At 30.0% G+C, this 20,672-nt stretch overlaps 1 protein-coding gene across 1 annotated transcript in view; it reads left to right on the plus strand.

The window, feature by feature from the left end:
* LOC119685136 (extracellular sulfatase SULF-1 homolog) overlaps nt 1-20,672 on the plus strand; it is a 163,110-nt gene that overhangs the window by 127,683 nt on the left and 14,755 nt on the right. Inside the window, exon 4 of the mRNA XM_038099344.1 lies at nt 1,237-1,302. The gene's annotated coding sequence lies outside the window, so the exon portion shown is untranslated. The remainder of the gene's footprint in view (nt 1-1,236; nt 1,303-20,672) is intronic.

Below are 20,672 nucleotides of genomic sequence, written 5' to 3' on the forward strand. Positions count from 1 at the left end.
TTCCGCGTGGAAGATGCTTGTATTTTTGCCTAGTGTTTTTCAATGCTTCTTGTCCGGTCGGACTATGTCCGTTCTGGCACTTTCTTTCGTGAGAGAACCGACAGTGAACCACGCCCATTAGGTGGTAGGTTTGTTTGATATCTTCCCAGCTCCTTTTGTGGCTTAGTTTAGTTTTAAAGAGTTTGGTGAAGCTGAATTTTGAATTCATTGTGTCCCATTAGCAGCATATAACAAACAGTTGTATGCCTCTCCAGGTACAATGGAAGTTTTGGTTTTGATTTGTTTGCGGAAGAAAAATTGAAAAATGAAATTTTTGTGACTTTTGCCTCGAATAACATCAAAATATTGTCTCGAAATAATGCAATACACCTGTTCTTAAAATAGATATGTAGGAAAAGAACGCTTAAAATAAATGTTTTAAATATTTTGCAGAACATTGAAATTTTCATTATCACAATTTAAATATAAAATAAATATTTATTGTCAAACATTCTAAAGTTTACCTCAGAAACATTCAAAGTATCTATAATTTTTTTTCACATAACACTTGAAAAATGATTAAATATATTATTGTTTTGGCAACTTTAGAAGAACAATTAAATTTTATGTTGTCATTACATTTTACGCTTACATTGCATGCACGTACCCGTATGTTTGCGGGAGAGCCCTCGTTCTAGCCGAAAGATATTTTGGCTAGCGCAATATGGCCAATAATCGGGGGGTGTTTGTGTGTTGTTCAGCTTGGTTTTTTGTTGCTCTATTGCGTGTGGGTCAACAAATTCCACACAAGAAATGAAGGCATAAAAATCACTTCGAAAGATTTATTGCGTGCATTTGAAAAACATTTTGTAGCCAATTCATATTAATGTCAGCTTTCTGTGTGTAGTCGAAATCATAATATTTTGATCATGTGTTGTTTATCAACTTTTTGACCGGGGATTTTACTTTTTGATGTATAAGAGTTTTTTGCTGTAAACTTGTATATTTTAACGCTTCAACAAAATGTCATTAACATTTTCTGCAAAATGATTTATTTAAACAATTTTGTTGTTTTATGTCAGTTCAACATGGCATGTGAATGCAAATGTCATATTTTAACGAGCTTGTCTTGTATCTGCAGTTTCATTATTTTAAAAATAAATTTTGACATTTTACTTTGATGTTTTGACGTTGTGAATTCGAGGTGTGAAACATGAGTGATTAATTTTAATAAATGTTTTTTTATTTTAATTACAGTTTGCTGTTGATGCTGATCTATAATCTTTGGTTGATTCTTAGTGTTGAAGTACCGAAAGCAAACAGGTAATTTAATTGATTTTATATAAATTTATTTTGATTTAATAAACATTGTATATGAATTATATGTTAAAATTTTTAATTAATTTCAAGAACAAAAATTGATTTTGACATTTTACCAAAAACGAGTAAAATGCTTTGAAAATGAACCATATATGTAATTACCAAACTGATGATAAATAATAAATGCATAATATTGGATTATATTAAAAAGTATATGCCAATTTTTGATACATTTTTTAACAAAAATTTTCCTTATTGAAAATTAATATTGATAAAGTTTATATTGGCCATTATTATTAATGACCTTTTGCTATATTCACGGAACCTTAATGATTCCATGGGCGTAGAAATTCTCTATCCGGCAGGCCTCGAACCACTTGGAAAAGAACCATCCGGCATGAAACCAAATCATCATTTAATTAATTAAGGTATTTAGCATTAAACTGGCAATTTTATGTAAATAGTCTATGTTCCTGATGAAATACGGCTTAATAATACAGAACTTCTCTGACTTATTGGCAAAAAACTTGTCCAAGTGATTTTCAGCAGTTCTTCGGTCAGCCAATTTTTTACCATTAAAATTTATTAAAGCAACCGTCAAGCAGTTTGTAATAGTCAATTCCCTTCCCATCAAAAAAGCGACATAAAAAACTCAACATACCACTTTTTGTCGTCAATCTAGGTTTTGAAGATATTTTTGGAGGATCACTAGCTTTTGATAAGGATCGCTTGCATTGAATCTTGTCGAATTTAATCCATATTTAATCGCCCGTATTGATTCGCTGCAAAAATTGTTCGACTTGCAACTTAATAGTGTTTCACTAATGGTCAGTTATTCAATCAAATTTCTTTGCGATATTTCATGTAGCATCCAAACATCAAGCGTGTTTGCGTAATGTGCTCTTTTTAAATGATTCCAACAGCTATATGCATCCGCATTCTCTTGACAGATTTTCAAATACATGCGGACCCGATGCTTTTAGACTGCGCAGATCAGTGTTTTTTTTTTTTGACAACAACAAAATTTTTTTTTCGTTAATAATATTAAACATTATTGTTTACTTCAAAGTGCGTCTTATATATTAAGAATGCCTAAACAGCTCGAACGTTCTTTATTGTATTTTCCAGGAACATAGAAAATTTAAACGCTTTTAAGCACATAAAATGATTGGTTTTCAAGTTAGGAAGAAAATAATGATATAAAAGTAATCCGAATAATACCTTCTTAACTTAAAAAATAACTTCATTTAGAATTTTCAATCATATATACTTTTAGAAATATAGAATTATAGAAATATATGCTTTAGTTGAGAGAATTATTATTTAATAATTGTCATAACGGGTATTTTTTTAAATTCATGACAAACTTGTAAGATTCTGCAATAAACATCAGATACGTATGAATCAAAAGGTCGACTACATTATGTGAACATATAGCCTAATTAAATGACACATCGACTGCTAAATTTACAATTTATTAAAAATAAATATGTATTAAATACTTACATATGTGTTGTCTTTATTGTTGCTACAAATTTATAATTCTCATTTCCATTGTCATTATTTTGATATTTATATGCAAGCATGTCTGTCTTTGCGTCGAAAGTTTATGATCAATAAAAGTTTTTACAGATCGATTGTGTTGCTGTTGGTTGAATTTATCTAAGTACATATTATTTTAATAATATTTAAGTTTTATATAGTCCAAATACTCTTTACACTTTCCAGTGATATACACCATTTTATATTTTTTTATAATTCTTATAAAAACTATTCCAAGTTAAGAAATTTATTGTAATTGTCCAAAAATAAGCTCTTTGCAAATTAATGGCAAATACTTATACAAACGATTTATTATAACTGTGATTATATTTATTTTTTGGATAGCCAGGCAGCTATTGAAACTTTAAATTCAATTACATCAATAACGTCAGTCCACGACTATTAACTTAATAACTCCACATCTATTTCACTAGAATGCGTGGTATAAGTATATAGAAAGTATCTTCTAATCTACCAAAAAGAGATGCACATCCTAACATTTAATTTTATTTAAGAACTTAATGATTAGTGACTCATCACATAAAAATTTTATATAAGAAATATTGATTGAGAGTGAAGCAAACTAACGATGTGCTCACATATAGGTAACATGAGGTCTGAAAATAACCCTTGATGATTATCAGTTGGATACGGGCGAAATTCTTTGATCCTTGAACATGAAGTTGTTCCCTTGTTTTAAGCAGTATCAATTTGCACATCGTTGCAACATAGAAAGTATCAACATACTTTCTTTTTTCTTTCTGGTTGCCCAACAAACTTGCAAAAACTTGTAGTAAATTGGCGGCAGAATACCATTTAGAATACCATTTATTGTGACTCTACTCTTCAGAGGAAGAGAAACAGCTAAACAGTTTCTCTAGTGAAGCAAATAGCCACCAGTACTTTGGTTGCTGAATTCTATTGCCTAGCTTGATTGTACTTACCTTTTTGAATGTATTGGACGCTTCATTTATAAATTTTCAAAAAATATGTTGAGTATAGTGCTTACGTGTCTCTATTTGAGTTTCGGTGATAATTCGAAAAACCAATCGTACTGGTTTCTTCATGTCTTCCAGATTATTGCTTAATATTCAAAATGCATCCATAATATTCAAGCCTAGTTCATCCACAATCATTTCCTGTGTAATTTTTATTTATGTTAACACCAATATTTAGTAATACATATAAATATAAATTTGCTAGATCGTATGAGTAACATTAAATACATTTTTGCGTTTTTGTTGAAAATGGAATTATGTAACTCGTTTTAGAGGTCCAATACAAGAAAATAGCGTTTGATAGATGGAAAATTCTAACAGCATAGTTTAAAATATTACGAAAAAAAATTTTTTTCTATGCCACTTGAATACACAGATATGCTTGGCATCAAGTATGGTAGCATTTTATGGAATAAAAAAAAATGACTATACAATTTATTTTTGATATATATATTTATAGTTCTATTTGAAACCCCACATAAATAGTAAAATTGAAAATTATAACTCTTGTGTACTGTCATCTCCAGAAAGCGTATATATACCAGCATATTTGGTTATAGAATATAAGGAAAATTATATAAAGAAACTTATTATGTTTTCTTTTTTTTTGTCGGGTTTTCATGAAACCGTGTCAAAAACGTATAATAGAATATTTATTTAATAAGCCTATTACCTAGTTAATTTTTTCTTTTCATCTTAGAGCTAATTTGAAATTGTTTGTACTCAAGTTCGATAATTGTGATTAAGAAAAATTGAAAAATAGATAAGTCAACAAGACTCTTCCATAATCAACAAACGAAGACGAAGGCGGGTAAGCAGTTTCACTGTTATAGTTCTATTTTCAGTTCTATTATAGTTATTTTTATGTTGAGGCTAGTTGACTCATGCACTTGAGCACTTTTACTCTCTTTTAACTGCGAGGTATTGTTTATCACATCATCAGACTAAGTAATAATTAACCTCAAATCTGCACTCCTCCCCGCGGTGCCTGTAACCATTCTGAGATTCGATAACGCGGTGTTGGTAAGCCTGTCAATTTTCGTAAATAATTTCAGGGCTCTGTCCTTTATGTATTTTTTAATCGGATCAATTTTGAGGTCCCTGAGGATGTCATTCGTCCTAATGTGCAATTATACCTTGAAAAGTCTTCTCAGAGCCTAGCTTTGTGCAATTTCTAGTTGGTGAATAGTAGTGTTCCATTAACATAATTCTTTATATTAATAAAATTGTCAATGATTTAGTAATTATCAAAATCTTATGTAGTTATATAAAGTATATGAATAAATTATGTGGTACACTTAGGTAGTCAAGGAAATGTTTACAGAGTATATAATATATAGTTTAAAGGTGAATATATTTAATATATTCAACTATTTTTAATATTTATATACATCTGAAATATGTATATTATTATTTTAAGAAAAATACCAAAAAAAATTTTTATTTAAATATGTATAAAATGCACATATATAAATTCAAAAAAAGGAGCAATGGAATGTAAACACGTTTTCCATATATTCTCTTCGCTAGTTGCATATATAATGAACTCAGCATAAAGTTTGGGTATATTTACTGCATTAAATTCAAAAAATAAATTGCAGTGGATTAGATTTATAGCAGCTGCTACCATTGTGAACATTTACATATATATTCTATATCTATTTTTCTTTAAAATCATGTAGGAACGCAATGCCAGCCAGCAATTACTGAAGTCACTGTACTTCATTAAATTTCGATTAAGGAAGTTAAATTTTCTTCAAGTCATACAAATATTTCGTAAATTGGCAAAAGTTCAAAATTATAAGAAAATAAATTTAAATTAAGACCTTCGCTCTTTTTCACACAGATTTTATTTTTTAATTTTGTTTTGTCAAAAACATTGAAGTTTTTTGTGGTAGCAAATTTGATTTAATTTATTGAAAATTTTTGAAAAATTTGAAGTTTTGAAATATCGGGTTTTAAAATTTATTATTATTCATTTGGTGAATTTTCCATTGTCTCCTTCATAGATTTCGATGTTTTCCTTTTTCGATTTAGCATTTGTCATGATGAAATATGAAATCTCTCTATAAATATTAACCTATTTTTTCAAGTATATTTATCATTGGGAGTAGTTTCAATTCTTGGGATAGACGGTAAATATTCGTAATGGATATCATACCAAATGACATTTCTGTAATCCCCGCACACGTGCTGAATTACCTTTCTTGTAATTAATTCCAACTATGTTACCATTTCTGAAATTTTGACTTTTATGAAAAAAAAACAATTTTCATACAACATTATCACGTAAGTGATCTACTTTTATTATTTAATTTTAGCAGTAAAATATAAAAATTTGTTCCATTAACTTTTTTTACATAGATCACAAAGCATCTAATCTTTTAATGTCTTTTTGTAACTAGCTGTCCGAAAGTCGTTTGAAACGGTGTTAACGAAAAACTAACTTAATACCCGTGACTGCTAAATTTTTTTCCATTATTACATCGATTGTTTTTGTAATAGGTAAGGAGAGGTTCCTATCTTACACACCCAATAAACCACTTCCCAACAATTGATTCTGATAATTGTAGTAAAATTATTAAATAATCATTTTGTTTTTTGATTTTAGACGTTTTACATATTTGCTTTGCAAAAACTTTTAACAGGCAACTATTATCTCCATGCAATAATCTGTCATCTGCGAAAAAATAATACCAAATAGAACTTACTATTTCAATGTTTCGATGCTTTAAAACAAAGCCTATTAAAAGTGGCCATTAAGTGTTTTCCAACCTATAATTATATGTTTCACTTGAACATATTTTTCCACTATTCCATTGTTTTACTTCAAATACATTTCATTAAAAGAGATATTTCTACTTTTATATTATCTGTTCTGCTGTCTTCTGAGATTATTAACACCGATACACCTCTTCACATCTAGAAATAATAACACTTTTGTTTTAATACTTTAACTTATGTATTAATTCAATACACAGATTAATACACGAATTAATCTTATCCATATATGGCTATCTTATTATGTCACCTTATTTAAACGTTCTAAATCTTAAATATATATATAGGGCTATTATACCTAAAGGTAATATGTTAACTTAATTAATGTAAAACCGTGAGTATTTGTTTATATCTTATACGAGGGCTGCTATATATATTTCTAGTCTAGGCAACACTAAGGGCCATGTTATGCAGAGTGTCATTTTCGTGAACATTTTCGTGCGATCATATTTCACAACTTTCGACGAGGATTATCACGACAAGAGTGCATTGATGAATTTAAATCTTTGTATGGCGATGAAGCACCATACTATAGCACTGTGAAAAACTGCTTTAATGAATTCAATAGTGGCCGACGCTCGCTCAATGACGAATTCCGTAAAGGTCGTCCAAAAACATTGATGAATAATAATAAATTCGTCATGTGACATACCGTGAGATAGAGACATCTTAGAGCACTTCTCCCACCAGCGTAATTACCTTTTAACTTATTAAATATCGACAGAGCCTTATTCTGAATTAGCATTTGGCTCAATTAAGTTCTTCTTTGATTCTGATTTTCTATCCACATAGATAGAAGGGACTCCATTTTTACAATTAATGGACTTCTAGTTTTTGTAACTTGTTTGGCCTGCAAATGTGTGTCAGCTTCTCCATGGTCATTTATCTTGTCTGCATCACGATAACAAATTGTTCTCCCAATGTCAGCACGTTTAACTCCAAGTTTAATACATTTTAAACTAACATACTTTTCTTATATCAGGGTTGGTATCGCCTTATAGAGGAACCTACAATAATGCAGCTCATTCAATAATTCTTACCTGTTTTTAAGTCCAAATAGGTCTTAGTTCATACTAATCATTGTTTTTATAACTGGATACGATATAAAGCAAGGCTAAATAGATTATCAATTTATTGGCATTTTTACCACAGCAATCTATAATGTTTTTTGGTTAAATTATTTAATAACAAATGATATTGCTTATTCTTTTTAAGAATTTCACAAAAAATTTACTTATCCTAAAAGTTTACATTTATGAGTAAATGCATTTAAAAATTAATTACAATCTGACATTGATAGTATAATAGATTGATATAGTAAAACAAAGAAGAAGAATTCTTTATTAATTTCATTTATGATATTTTTTCATTCATTTATGATATAACTATTTCAGAATCTTGTCATATTAGTTCATCTGTAATAATTATAGGATTAAAGTGACATACTTCAAGCTTTAAATTATTCTTATATAAATACTAATGTATTCCAATTCGCTAACACTGGATATTTGAACGCCTCCTTATCTTCATTTACTTGAATCCTTAGTTACAGTGCTAAGTAAACAATAAAATTCACTAATGAAACATTTAACAGAATTGAAAAATCTTGCAAATGCCGGTCCATTTAACACGCCTTAGCTTTTCAATTCAATGATTTGTAAATTATCGTCAATTAAGCGAAGAAAAATCTTTTTAAATGACACCTCCGTGTGTCGACATAAATTCCTTAAGCGTAATCAAAGTAGGCAGGCTTTTATATGCAATAATAAAGATGATTTATGAGTTAAGCGGTTAAAATAGAACGCTAACAAGCGAAGAAATCACGAAGAAATGCTGCAGCGGTCACATTTAATTCAATTGACTTTACGAACCGAGAAAGCAGCAGAAAATGATAAATTTTGTTGTTTGCCATTTCTTTTTTATCTGAAGACTCTGAAGGCATTGGATACTTGGTTCAGATACGTATGCCTCATTAGCGCGTGTCGCTGACAAACAAACCAGCAAATCACATTTTATAAAAGAATTAAGAATGACGAACAGGAAAAAAATACCAACAAGATTTAATGATGCAGCAACATTAGCAGCAAGTGGAGCAATTCTGGTGGCGCAGTGGCTACATAAATAGCAACTTAAAGTTACAGAAACCCACACCATCCTGCCGCCGCAGGCTAAACGCCGAGAAAACTGAAGTTTGACCGATGGATGTTAGCAGATGTTTCATTTAATTTCTATGTAAAAATAGCACAAGATTTAGATAAGCATTTTTATTATTACGAAAATGATTAAAGCGATGAAGTTGGTTGGCTAAAGCTGAAGATAAATTGAGGCCCGTACGCCCGTAGATGTGAAAATGACATGCGGAATTATGATCAAACTGACGTTAGGCAAAATTCTCTATCAAAAGGAAAAACTAAAAATAATGAAGTTACAAGTAAATTTCATTTTATACTTGTAACTCACGAGTCGTAAGATACTTTCACATTAAATGCTGAACTTATTAATTAATATTAAAATTAGTTTATCCTTCGTGTAGTTGCAAAAGGTGCACACACCGCACATACCACACATACCACACATACCATTCTTTCTATGTCAAATGTCGCAAAAAACAATTTAATAAAAAATAATGAAATTCGCCAGATTGTTTACACATTAAACAAACAATGTAAATGAGATACTTCAACAACGCCATCGCAACGCTGATTATATTAAAGTGACGCTGTAAGCGAATATGTACCAGTACTTTTTGCGGCTATATTCCTTGCCATCATCAAATATCCTGTAACCTTGATAAAGCATTAAGCGTGTGGCACTGTGGGCATGTGGGCATGTAAGTTTCTTGTCTGTATGTGTGTTTGTGTTTTGTGAATTTATACAGCTTGTTTCGAAAATTGAAATTATGTATTGTCAGTCAAATCCTGTCAATCCTTATTACCATACAACCACAATTCTTTGGTTCACAAGCACATGTTCGGCGCCCAAATGGTGAATACATAGAAATGTAATCTTTTTAATCTAAATAATCCTAACTAAATTTTTCAATGTTGTTCAAATGACGTTCTCTTCTTGTATTTTTTTTTATTTAACAATTTGTTAAATATACTCGTATATATACAAACTTAAATACATATAGTAAAATATGCTTATTTGCGATATGTTCTCATAGGAAATATTTAATAAATTTTATAACTTGGTAATTATAATAAATTAGGTATTTTAGGGGAATCACTCAGAGAGAACCATTTTAATTTCCAAAAATGTCATTTTTTAATGGTTTATGGAATAAACTAATAAGATAAACATACTGTAGGTTATATTAGATTTAAAAAACATGTGTTAATATAGGCAATAATACTCCAAATTAAAGACATCTATTGTCCATTGTGATTTCCCTTAAGCGCTACGAGTAAGTGAGTAACTCTATCTGCTATTTTCATTATTGTAAAACCATTTAGTCTTTCAGTTGAAGTTAAGGTGTTTCAATAAGTTTAATTTCATTATCTCTGCCAGTGTCACAATTTACATGCAAGATCACATATTGAACTGTGGTATATACGCTCGCCATGGTTTTCGTTTTCTCAGTACTTATCCTCAAACCGGCGGACTCTATTTGTACGCTTATAACAGATATCATCTGCAGTATTTCATCAAGTCTGTGACTTAACAAAAGGATATTATCAGCGAATTCTAGGTCTTGTAGACACTCAAACACTCCCCATTGGATGCCCCTGGTTTTTTTAAATATATTTTAATATATATTAAAATATATATTAATATATTTTAACATATTTTAATATTCTTGTCGCACACTTGTTTCGTTAAAAAAGACATTATAATGAATAGTAAGAGAACAGAAATAACTTATATCAATATAATAATTTTGAAAATAATATTTGGAATGATCTAGTCCTATTTTAAAAATTTCCTACTTTGTAGGGAAGTATTAAATCCTTTTAGGTATGTAAATCCATTTACTATCACTCCGGGTTATAATCTGTAGGATTTTAGTCATATATCTTTAACAAAACATTGTTATATATTAATTAAAATCCATTAGATGTTTTTTCTAAATTAATAACTTATTGCTTTTTAATAAAATTCCTCGTTTTTTTAATAAATTACATACTATAAGCTTATAGTATAGACATTTATTTATGCTTATAAATTAATCAAAAACATTGAAAAATTTGTATGGCCTGAAGTCATTACCACCACAGTTTTGTCTTCTAATATTTAAAATCCAGTGTAAGGATAATTAAATTATAAGTTAATTTTTCTACTGTAATAAAAATAAACAGTTAACAACTCAGAAAAAATTATTAAATTAGTATTTACTAATTTAATTTTATTACTAATTCCAAGTTTATTACTAAAACATTTTTTAATAATTATATTTATTAATTAATATATGAGTATAACGAATATAATGAGTTAAGTTAACCACTTAAATTATATTAATTCTAATAAAGTTTTTAGTTTTATTTCCATTTTATTGCGAATTTAAGATCCAGTTTATACATTTTCTACTTGGAAATATACAAATGCATGACCTTTATTATATCAACAGAGTTTTATTCCCCATTGAGGCTCTTAGTTTTTATTCGGGTAATATATTTCAGGCGCTTTAGGTTTTGTTTATTATTATTATTAAGATTTTTAGGTTGTTGCTTTTCGCATTTATAAATACTCTACTGTATGTCTATATATAAATTAATATTTATATATAGCATTATATGTATGTCATTACGATTTCATCTTGTAAACATTTGCGTGCATGTTAAATAAATATTCATAGTTAATCACTGCGTTTAGGGAACAGTTTTTGTTTTCTAATCATAAAGGAAAAGCTTTTATTTATTTTCTTTCATCAAGTTTTAGTCAACACAAAAGGAATTATATTGATTGACTCCCTAACTAAGTTTGAGGCACGCAATCCATGAACTTACATATTAAGTTCTTGTAAACATATGAGAATATAGGTATATACATACAATATAATATTTTTAAGCATATATTTGTATAATAAAGTAGCTAGTCTAGACAGAAATGTTAATGCGGTAAATTTATATTTTTTAATATTCATACACATTAAGATGCAAAAAATTTGTTTCTATTTAAAAATTCAGATAGAATACTTTAAACTATCAAATTTCCTTCAATTTTTGATCCCTCTACAAATATAATCCGTTATATACAGTGTTCTACAATAATTTTTTAAGTTTTCAACATTCAATTTTTGATCCCTGTACAAACATAATTCATTATATATAGTGTTCTATAATAATTTATTAAGTTTTCAACGTTGTTTATAATATAGTTAAGGAAAAATTAGGGAAAACTCTTTTTTGTTCCAATGAGACAAATCAATTTACCAAAGTTCGTCTGTCTTTCCTTTATCTACTTGTCTTTATCTTTCAGTCTATCTTTGTATTGTCTTTTTGTCTTTGTCTATGTTTGACAGTCTATCCCTTCCAATGTAGTTTTGAGAAAAATCAATGATACTTTTTGATAGAACAATACCATTAATCTGTTTACGTCGCAGTATTTTCCAAATTTTAATAATATCCCATAGCTGTTATATATACAGAATAATCTAAACAGAAATTTCTTTTTTTATTTTTAAAAGTATTTAGTTCAAAATTGAATGTGATAAATACGTATACCTATATCCGTTTTTAAACATCAGTTTATATATAGATCTATATATATATATATATATATATATATATATATATATATATATATACTTTTATATTCAAATAGAAGTAGATTTATTAATTACCAAATTACATTGTATAATTTTTAACATGGATATAACAAATTATACCTCTATGCAAGTATTAAAAAATAGATCGATTCTTAAAACTCTATTAAAGCTACTATACACAAATTTTATACTCTCAGCTAGTCTTCTTATTCTTAAATTCATAAATCCTAATCTTCATCTTTAATTGTTCTTTAAACGGTTTTCGCTTTGCCGTTCATTTAAAGTTTTTTTTAAATCTTAATTGTCATTCATACGCATGATGTCTCCAAGCTATCTCAGATGTTGTTATATTACAAAACATATCACTATCATTTAGTTAACCATGTTTTTTAAGCTCACTATAGCTGTCATATAGTATGAGATATCAGAGACAAGTTTTTATATGAAAACCTTGTTTCATTTATAAAATTATTATCTTCAAAACATGCATTAACCTACAATAAATTAGACTATATATTGTTATTAAAATTAATGTCAATCTATTTGGACTTGTATATGCTTAGTTACCGTTCAAACTGGCAACGCAAATACTTACTTTTGTTTATTAATTTAAGTATATTCGCTATTTTTGGATCTTTACTGTATAAAAATTATTACATATCAATATTAAGAACTGAATAGATCAGTATCATTATTGTGGGAGTACATTGACTCGGATGGTCTATTGTGTTAACCCCAATTATTGCTACGTATCATAACAGCAATGCTTTTATTATAATTTTTTTTATAGTAATACCAATTATAATTGGTGGATTTGAAAATTGGTTAGTACCTTTAATATTAGATGCCCCAGATATAGCTTTTCCGCAAATAAATAATATAAGATTTTGATTATTACCTCCATCTTTAACTCTTCTTTTAATAAGAAGTATAGTTGAAAATGGAGCTGGAACAGGATGAACTGTTTATCCTCCCTTATCTTCTATTTCTCTAATTTCCAATCTTCTCTAAAATGCGAAGTTTTCGCCAAGGTCTAACATGAAATCGCTAGAGCATGCATTAATAAGTAAAAGATCAAGTAATCTATTGTTAAAAAATCGCATAGTTATCCATTCTTCGCCTTTTTTTTATAACTATTGGCAATTGTACTTTATACAATTCTAATTCTTATACCTATAGGTTTTAGGTTTCATTTAAAATTCTATACTTAATGATAGCAGTTAGTAGTGATTGTAGAGTACTGAACTTCTGCAAGGTCAAATAAAATTTTTATTTTTTTATTGGAGTTTTACTTTAATAGTTAAGAAACAAACTTTGTGGCTTAAAATGAAATAAACTTTTAGTAGCCAAATTGTGTGGAAAAACTTTCAGCTTTTCATTTTAACTATTTTTAAGTGTTCTGTTAGTATTTCACTAGCTTACAGAAGTACAATTCTGAATTCATCTACGTAATTTCGATTGAACTTTTATTAGCCTTTCGTTGCATAGTTGTGTAGAAGACCAGTTCGTTAGCGCAGTTGATTTGGGATTAAACAAACTTTAGAATTTTATATTTTGTTAGGATTTCAACAATGGAATAAAAATGCACCAAAGAGACTTTAACTAAAAATCAACTAAGATTTTACCCATAGAAAATGTGGAACTTTTCATTATATAAATAAAAAAAAAACCAAAATAAGCAATATCACGGATTCTTACATTACAAAGCTTAGTTCAAATCCTATCACAATAAAACTAAATATAAATTCTAAAATTGCTTAGCAACAGCTTGAGTCGCTTCAATGATCCAGCATCAAGGATTGCATGTCTTATTGCTGGAGCGTGACTTTGAAGGCGGCTCAGTCATGCAATTACCGCAAACTGCAAGTTCAAGTCGTTTTTCAATATAATAAAAACATGCTAAAAAAAATGAAAACTTAAAATTTATGTCTGTGTAAAAAGAGTGATACTCGTATATGAAAAAAGACCTCATGAATGAAATCAGTAAATCTTGTTTTGCCCTGTTTTACTGCTAATTTCCAGAATGACAAGTCAACAATGCATGATCTTACTAAACTCAATGCGACAGACAGTTTTATCCAATTTCATATGGGTGCATGAGTCTTTCCAAAATGCGTGTAAAATCATTTATTTCATTTTTTTAATAGACGATTCTTTTAACACCCTATGCACTTGGAATAAAAATCACATTTGTATACTATGATTACTACATATGATTAGAGTATCTTATCTAAACTGTAAACTATGAAATTTAGTTAAAAAGGAATTGATATTTTAAATGAATTTAATGAATTTTTTAAGACTGCAAGTACCAGGAACCGAACTCGTGTCCTGCCAAATTTGAAGCTCAGAGTCAGCGCTCATTAATAAATTTAAAAATTTAAAATAAATTTTTTATTTAAAAATGTGTTAATAGATTTTGTTTAAGACAATGAAAATGTCTTTTGTGATATTACCTACAGTAAAAATATCTTATAAGACTTATAAGCATATATATTCTATATATACATATACATATTTTCTTCCGTCACTCATGCTCAAAGTATAGATAAAATATTAATAATTTTATACCTTCTGCTCAAAAAGTATCCGGATTTTGATGTTTATTAACTACTCCTTAGGTTAGGTTAGGTTATACCGGTGATCCCTAGTGGATCCACTTAGGCCTATTGGCCCATTGTGATGCCGTATATAAATACTAAAAGAAAGTAAAAGAAACCTCAGGGTTTAAAACCACCTAGAACCTTTTGCGAAGCATAAAATGCTATTTAAAGCCCGATCCTGTAACTGGTCCAGGTCCTCAAGGAAGGGGGCCCCTAGAGTACTAAATCGCCGACGTGCAAGAGCTGGACAAAAACACAACAGATGAGATGCGTTCTCATCGTCCTCCCCACAGCTACGACAGATTTGGTTGAAAGGAAGACCTAGTCTTCTAGCATGGTTTCCTAGCTTACAGTGCCTTGTAATCAACCCTACCAGCAGACCAATGTCCTTACGGGACATCTCAATGAGAGTTTTCGATTTCCTTTTATCGGAAAGTGGCCAGATTGCATACAGATGTCTACATATCGTTGAGTCTTCCCATCTTTTATTAAAAGTATTAGCGCAGAAAGAACTCAATATCAGTTTACATGATGTTAGCGATATGCCCAGATAGTCTAGGTGCTCCGAGTATGGTTCTGAAGCACCCTTTCTGGCTAACTCGTCTGCTTTGCAATTTCCGAAAATATCCCTATGGTCGGGAACCCAGATTAGAGAAATATTGAGCTGCGTCGACATTTCGTTTAGAGATGTGTAGCAGTCAAGAACCGTCCTAGATGTAAATTGGACCGAACTCAAGGACTTTAATGCAGCTTGACTGTCTGATAGTATGTATATATTCCTGCCAAATATATCATCTACATTCAAACAAGCTATAGCTTCCCTGATGGCGACCACTTTCGCCTGAAAGACACTACAATGATCTGGAAGCCTAAAGAAGGAAGATTTGTTCAATTCCTCTGAGAAAACTCCACTACCTACACCACTACTTGTTTTGGATCCGTCAGTGAAGATGGTTACGCCCTCATCTAAGAAGGGGCCACCTGACGTCCATACCTCTCTAGATGAAAACACGACATCAAATTTCCTGTCAAAGTTGAGAGTGGGTGTGATGTAATCAACGTTTTTAGGAGTACAATTGAAAAGATTTAGAATGGAGGCATGACCATAGTCACTGTCTCTCCATTGTGAGGTAGCTGTTAGTCTTAAAGCAGATGAAGCTGCCATTTGTTTACTAATAATATCCATTGGCAGTAACTGAAGCATCAAATCTAGTGCTATGGATGGTGTGGTGCATAGCGCCCCGCTAATACAGAGTTCAGCTCTACGCTAAATCCTGTTAAGTACTGAGCAGTACGAAGATTTATCAAGAGCTGTCCACCATACCGTAATACCATACATCAAAATGGGCCTAATAACAGCTATATATAGCCATTGGGTGATGCGAGGTTGAAGACCCCACTTCTTACCAATAGCTTTCTGACATAGAAGAAGCGCAACATTGGCTTTTCTTGCACGCTCTAGAGTGTTTTTCTTCCAAGTGAGTTTCCTGTCGAAAACTATACCTAAAAATTTGGCTTCCTCCTTCACATGTATCACAGAACCTCGTAGAGAGGGTGGAGAAAGATTCGGGACCGTATGTTTTCTTGTGAAAACTACGATTTCAGTTTTATTGGGATTCACCCCAAGGCCACATTTTTGTGTCCAATTGTTTAGGATATTAAGACCATTTTGTAGAATATCCCTAAGAGTGGTAGTATATTTTCCGGTGACTGTTATCGCAATATCATCCGCATATGCAATAGTTTCGCATCCCTCCGCCTTCAGTTGTATTAGCAGTTCATTCACCACTATGTTCCAAAGGAGAGGGGAGAGTACTCCTCCTTGGGGGGTACCTCTATTTACCCTTCTGCGTGCCGTTGATGAGCCCATCGTTGCTTCAATGAGTCTGCCAGTTAGCAGCTGATTTATAAAGCCAATGAGCGCATCATCAACACCCAGACGCGAGATCGCGCTTACTATTGCACTCGGGAGTATATTGTTAACTACTCCTTAAGTAATAGATCTTTTTTAAAAATTTTTTGTTTGTTATGTTGGTACAACCTTTCTCGACATATGGTACAAATTTGAACGCCATCTGTCAATTAGTTTGTTTACAGCAGCTGTTAATGTGAAAGTGCATTTAACAATTTTTACTATGTAAAATTCTTGTTGTACGCGATTTTTGACTAAACACGGCACCACTGTCATCGCTCAGGCACCATATTCGCCAGATCTGGATCCGTGCGACTTTTTCCTGTTCCCGAAACTCAAATTGCCCCTTCGTGGTAAGCGTTTTGTGTCGATTGAATCGGTAAAAGAGAATTAACTGAAAGAACTAAAAGCCATACCTTCACGGGTTTACGAAAAGTGGAAAAATATATGGAAGATTGGGTTAAGCGTTGACATATGTGTATCGCTTCAGAAGAAGGAGCATATTTTGAAGGAGATAAAATAAATTTGGAATAAAATTTAAATTTGTGCGTTTTATTTACAAAATCCGGGTAGTTTTTGAGCAGAAGGTATGTAATGTCGTATATTACATTTTATACCAATAACAAATCTCTTTAGGTGTTAAGTCAATAGGCAAGGTCTGTTATGTAAGAACATGCTATGTTTTATTATGACCTGATCCTTTTGATTTTAATAGAAGTTTTGATGCATCTGAACTAGTCGTGTACATACTCAAATAATGGTCTCTAAGTTTAGGAGAGTGTTCACTCTCGTGTGCACTTTTTTCGGCCAGTGTTTTATATACTTACTTACCATTTACTAAATTATTATTTAAAATATAATTTTAGTGTTTTTATTATAAAGGTGGTCAATTATTTTTAATAAAAGTTATAAAAGAGGTTTTCGAAGAGGTTTTCGAACAGAAGTGAAACAACAACAAAAATTTATTTTTAAATTATTTTTAATTAATTGAATTTTTGGCTGACCATACAGCTGTTTCGAGTATTGCCAAATACCCTTCATCAGTGGTCTTGGAAATAATTCTTATATTTAATTATTCGTAATTATTTTTGAGACTGCAAGTACCAGGAATCGAACTCGGGTCCTGCCAAATATGAAGCTCAGAATCAGCGCACCTTAATAAAAGTTTATTATTTTTTTTTAAACTTTTATTTTATTTTAATTTTTATGCTCCATTACATACAATTATTCTTTAATGTTTTGTTCGTTAATAAAATAAAAGGATTTTGTTAAAGCATTTATTTTAACGGTGACTTCATCATTAAAACAGCCATTTGAAAATTGAAGAACTTTCCAAATTTAACCAACTTTGCGAACTGGAAACAAAATTTTAAAAAACTGTTAAAGTAGAGGTGTGTTACCAATTTACAAATTTCTTAAAATCAGTTTGAATTATTCTACACATATACCAAAAAATTGTTGCCATCACTTTTTTAACCAATAATTACATATTCGCCTCTTTTGATATCAATCCCAAGCCAAAAACCAACTGCTCCTACTAACAATTGATTTTGGTAACCGGTAAATAGCCCGCATAATTATCATATGATTAGGTTCATAATCAATTATAAGCCAACTGGTTATCCACAATAACTTTTTCTACACTGTCAATTATTTCTTTTTTATTGATCCATTTGTTTTTTTTATATATATAATTTTTATATATTTTGGTATATATTTTGTCTAAAAAAAAAACTTTTCCGAATTGCAATATAATCTGTCGTAATGATCACAGGATATCATTCCGAGTTAGTTATAAGCGAAGAGGTTGTCTATTTTGTGGATAAACTTTGCATACTCTCTTGATGATGCCAAATTGAAACTACAAAGCAGTAAAATATATCTATTTTTTCCTACAATCTTCAAAAATAAAAACAATAACATGAACGTTGCGAACAAACCGCTCAACGTCCATCATTCTTGTATAATTAGAACAAACCTTCAATAAATCATCAATTTTAATAATGCATAAATGTCATAGTCCCAAAGTATTTTATAGGTGGGATTAATATGTTGTTAAGCAAAAAAGCCTGCGACAATATTACATGAAACTCTAATCTTATCACATTTACTAAAACTGACGAAATTTGTTGATTTCAATTAAGTTCCAATCAATTTAAAACTGTACGATGTAGCTTAATCCAATTTTGACTGATTTCTATTCCTAGACGGAGTGGTTTGGGATGGAAGATAGTTAACGCGACAATGCTGTATTTCAATATTGTATATAAATATTCTATAAATAAGTAATGTTTCATTTTATAATACCTATGAAAAGCATTTTTCATGATTTTAATTTGATTTATTGTGAGCCACTCAAATTAAACAAAGATGTGGACCTGTCATTTATGTAGACCTTACTCGTTAGAAATAAAAGAATTAAATAATGTACAATTCATATTCTACATTCAATTATATCTATAAAAAGCATTTGATTCAATAGTATTATGATTGCTTGGTTGTAGGTAAGGCATATGACACTGATATATCATTCTCACTCTTTCAATTGACTAAATGCCATTATTTACTAATATGTTTGATAATTTATATTATTCCATTTGATAAAATTCCATTTATCTATTTAATTTATATACTATTTTATTTTATTATTCTGTTTTAGTAAAAATATTTGTTATCGTATTATATCCCAATTTAGTAAAATTTAATTTTGCATTAATTACAAAATAATGCACAACTTAGTTTAAATATTATCATTGAAAGAAATAATAGCCAAAGTGCCAGCTAACTGTGCTGAAAAAAAAATAAAATAGTAATGTAAAGAGACAAACTTGTGTTTACTGTCACAATTGTGGAGATACAGCCACAAATAGTCGTATAGGACTAACCAAAAAGACGTCTACGAGTAACAATAAGCCTTTACTTCTCGTACGACTGTCTTGTATTTCAATGACGCTATTGTTGCTTCTTTTTTCTTTCGTTCTCAATGCAATACAAAACTTGTTTTATTCCCTATCCACATAAAAAGTAAACTTGTTCTAAATGATTAAATTATCCTTTGGGCGCACTGGCATAAATAATCTTTGGAGAACCGGCAACAATTTCCACATTGACTCTTATATTAGCCTCACTAAGGTCTGTTAAGTGAGCTTTACTACTAAATTAAGTGCACTTTAAGGAAAAAGACGTTTGTTATTATTTTTTTCTTTGCATAGTTTTTTTTCTTATCAGAATTTAAAAATTATTTCTTGAATTTACTTTTTAGCGCTTCATTTCTTTTGATTTTCTTTGTCAGTGTAAATCAACACTGTTTCCTTATTCTCTGCCAATTTATAAACTTTTCAAGTGTCTGTGAAATGTTGAATTGCTTTTCATTTCTTTTGTTTATTTTTTATCTTTTTCTGATTTCTTTTTCCGTGTTTTGTTTTTCTTTTACATACTATGTTAGATTTCTCCATAGAATATTTTTGCACTGAAAACTTAAATTAGCTGCTAGCTTTTCTTGTTAAAATGGACCCAGGCTGAGAATAGTTTAAAGGCAGACAATAAAAAAAATAGAAATGCAATGGAAAGGGAAAATACTTGAAAAAATCTATTTTGGCTTCAGATTCTATTCTTTCGAAACCACAAAATTTGATTTGAAATTGAAAGAGAAAGGATTATTACACACTACAGTAAAATTAAGCTGACCTATTAAGTGTAAATGTGTCCCTAATAGATGAGATAACTTATAGGCATGAAATAATTTCCCCAGAGGAATAAGTTTTTTATTTTGAAATATTGCTTTAATATTGCAAGCCAACTTAAGAACCTAAGTTCTTAAGAATTTTGGT

This window comes from Teleopsis dalmanni, chromosome 2 (genome assembly GCF_002237135.1).
Source record: "Teleopsis dalmanni isolate 2A chromosome 2, ASM223713v2, whole genome shotgun sequence".
Classification (NCBI taxonomy): domain Eukaryota; kingdom Metazoa; phylum Arthropoda; class Insecta; order Diptera; family Diopsidae; genus Teleopsis; species Teleopsis dalmanni.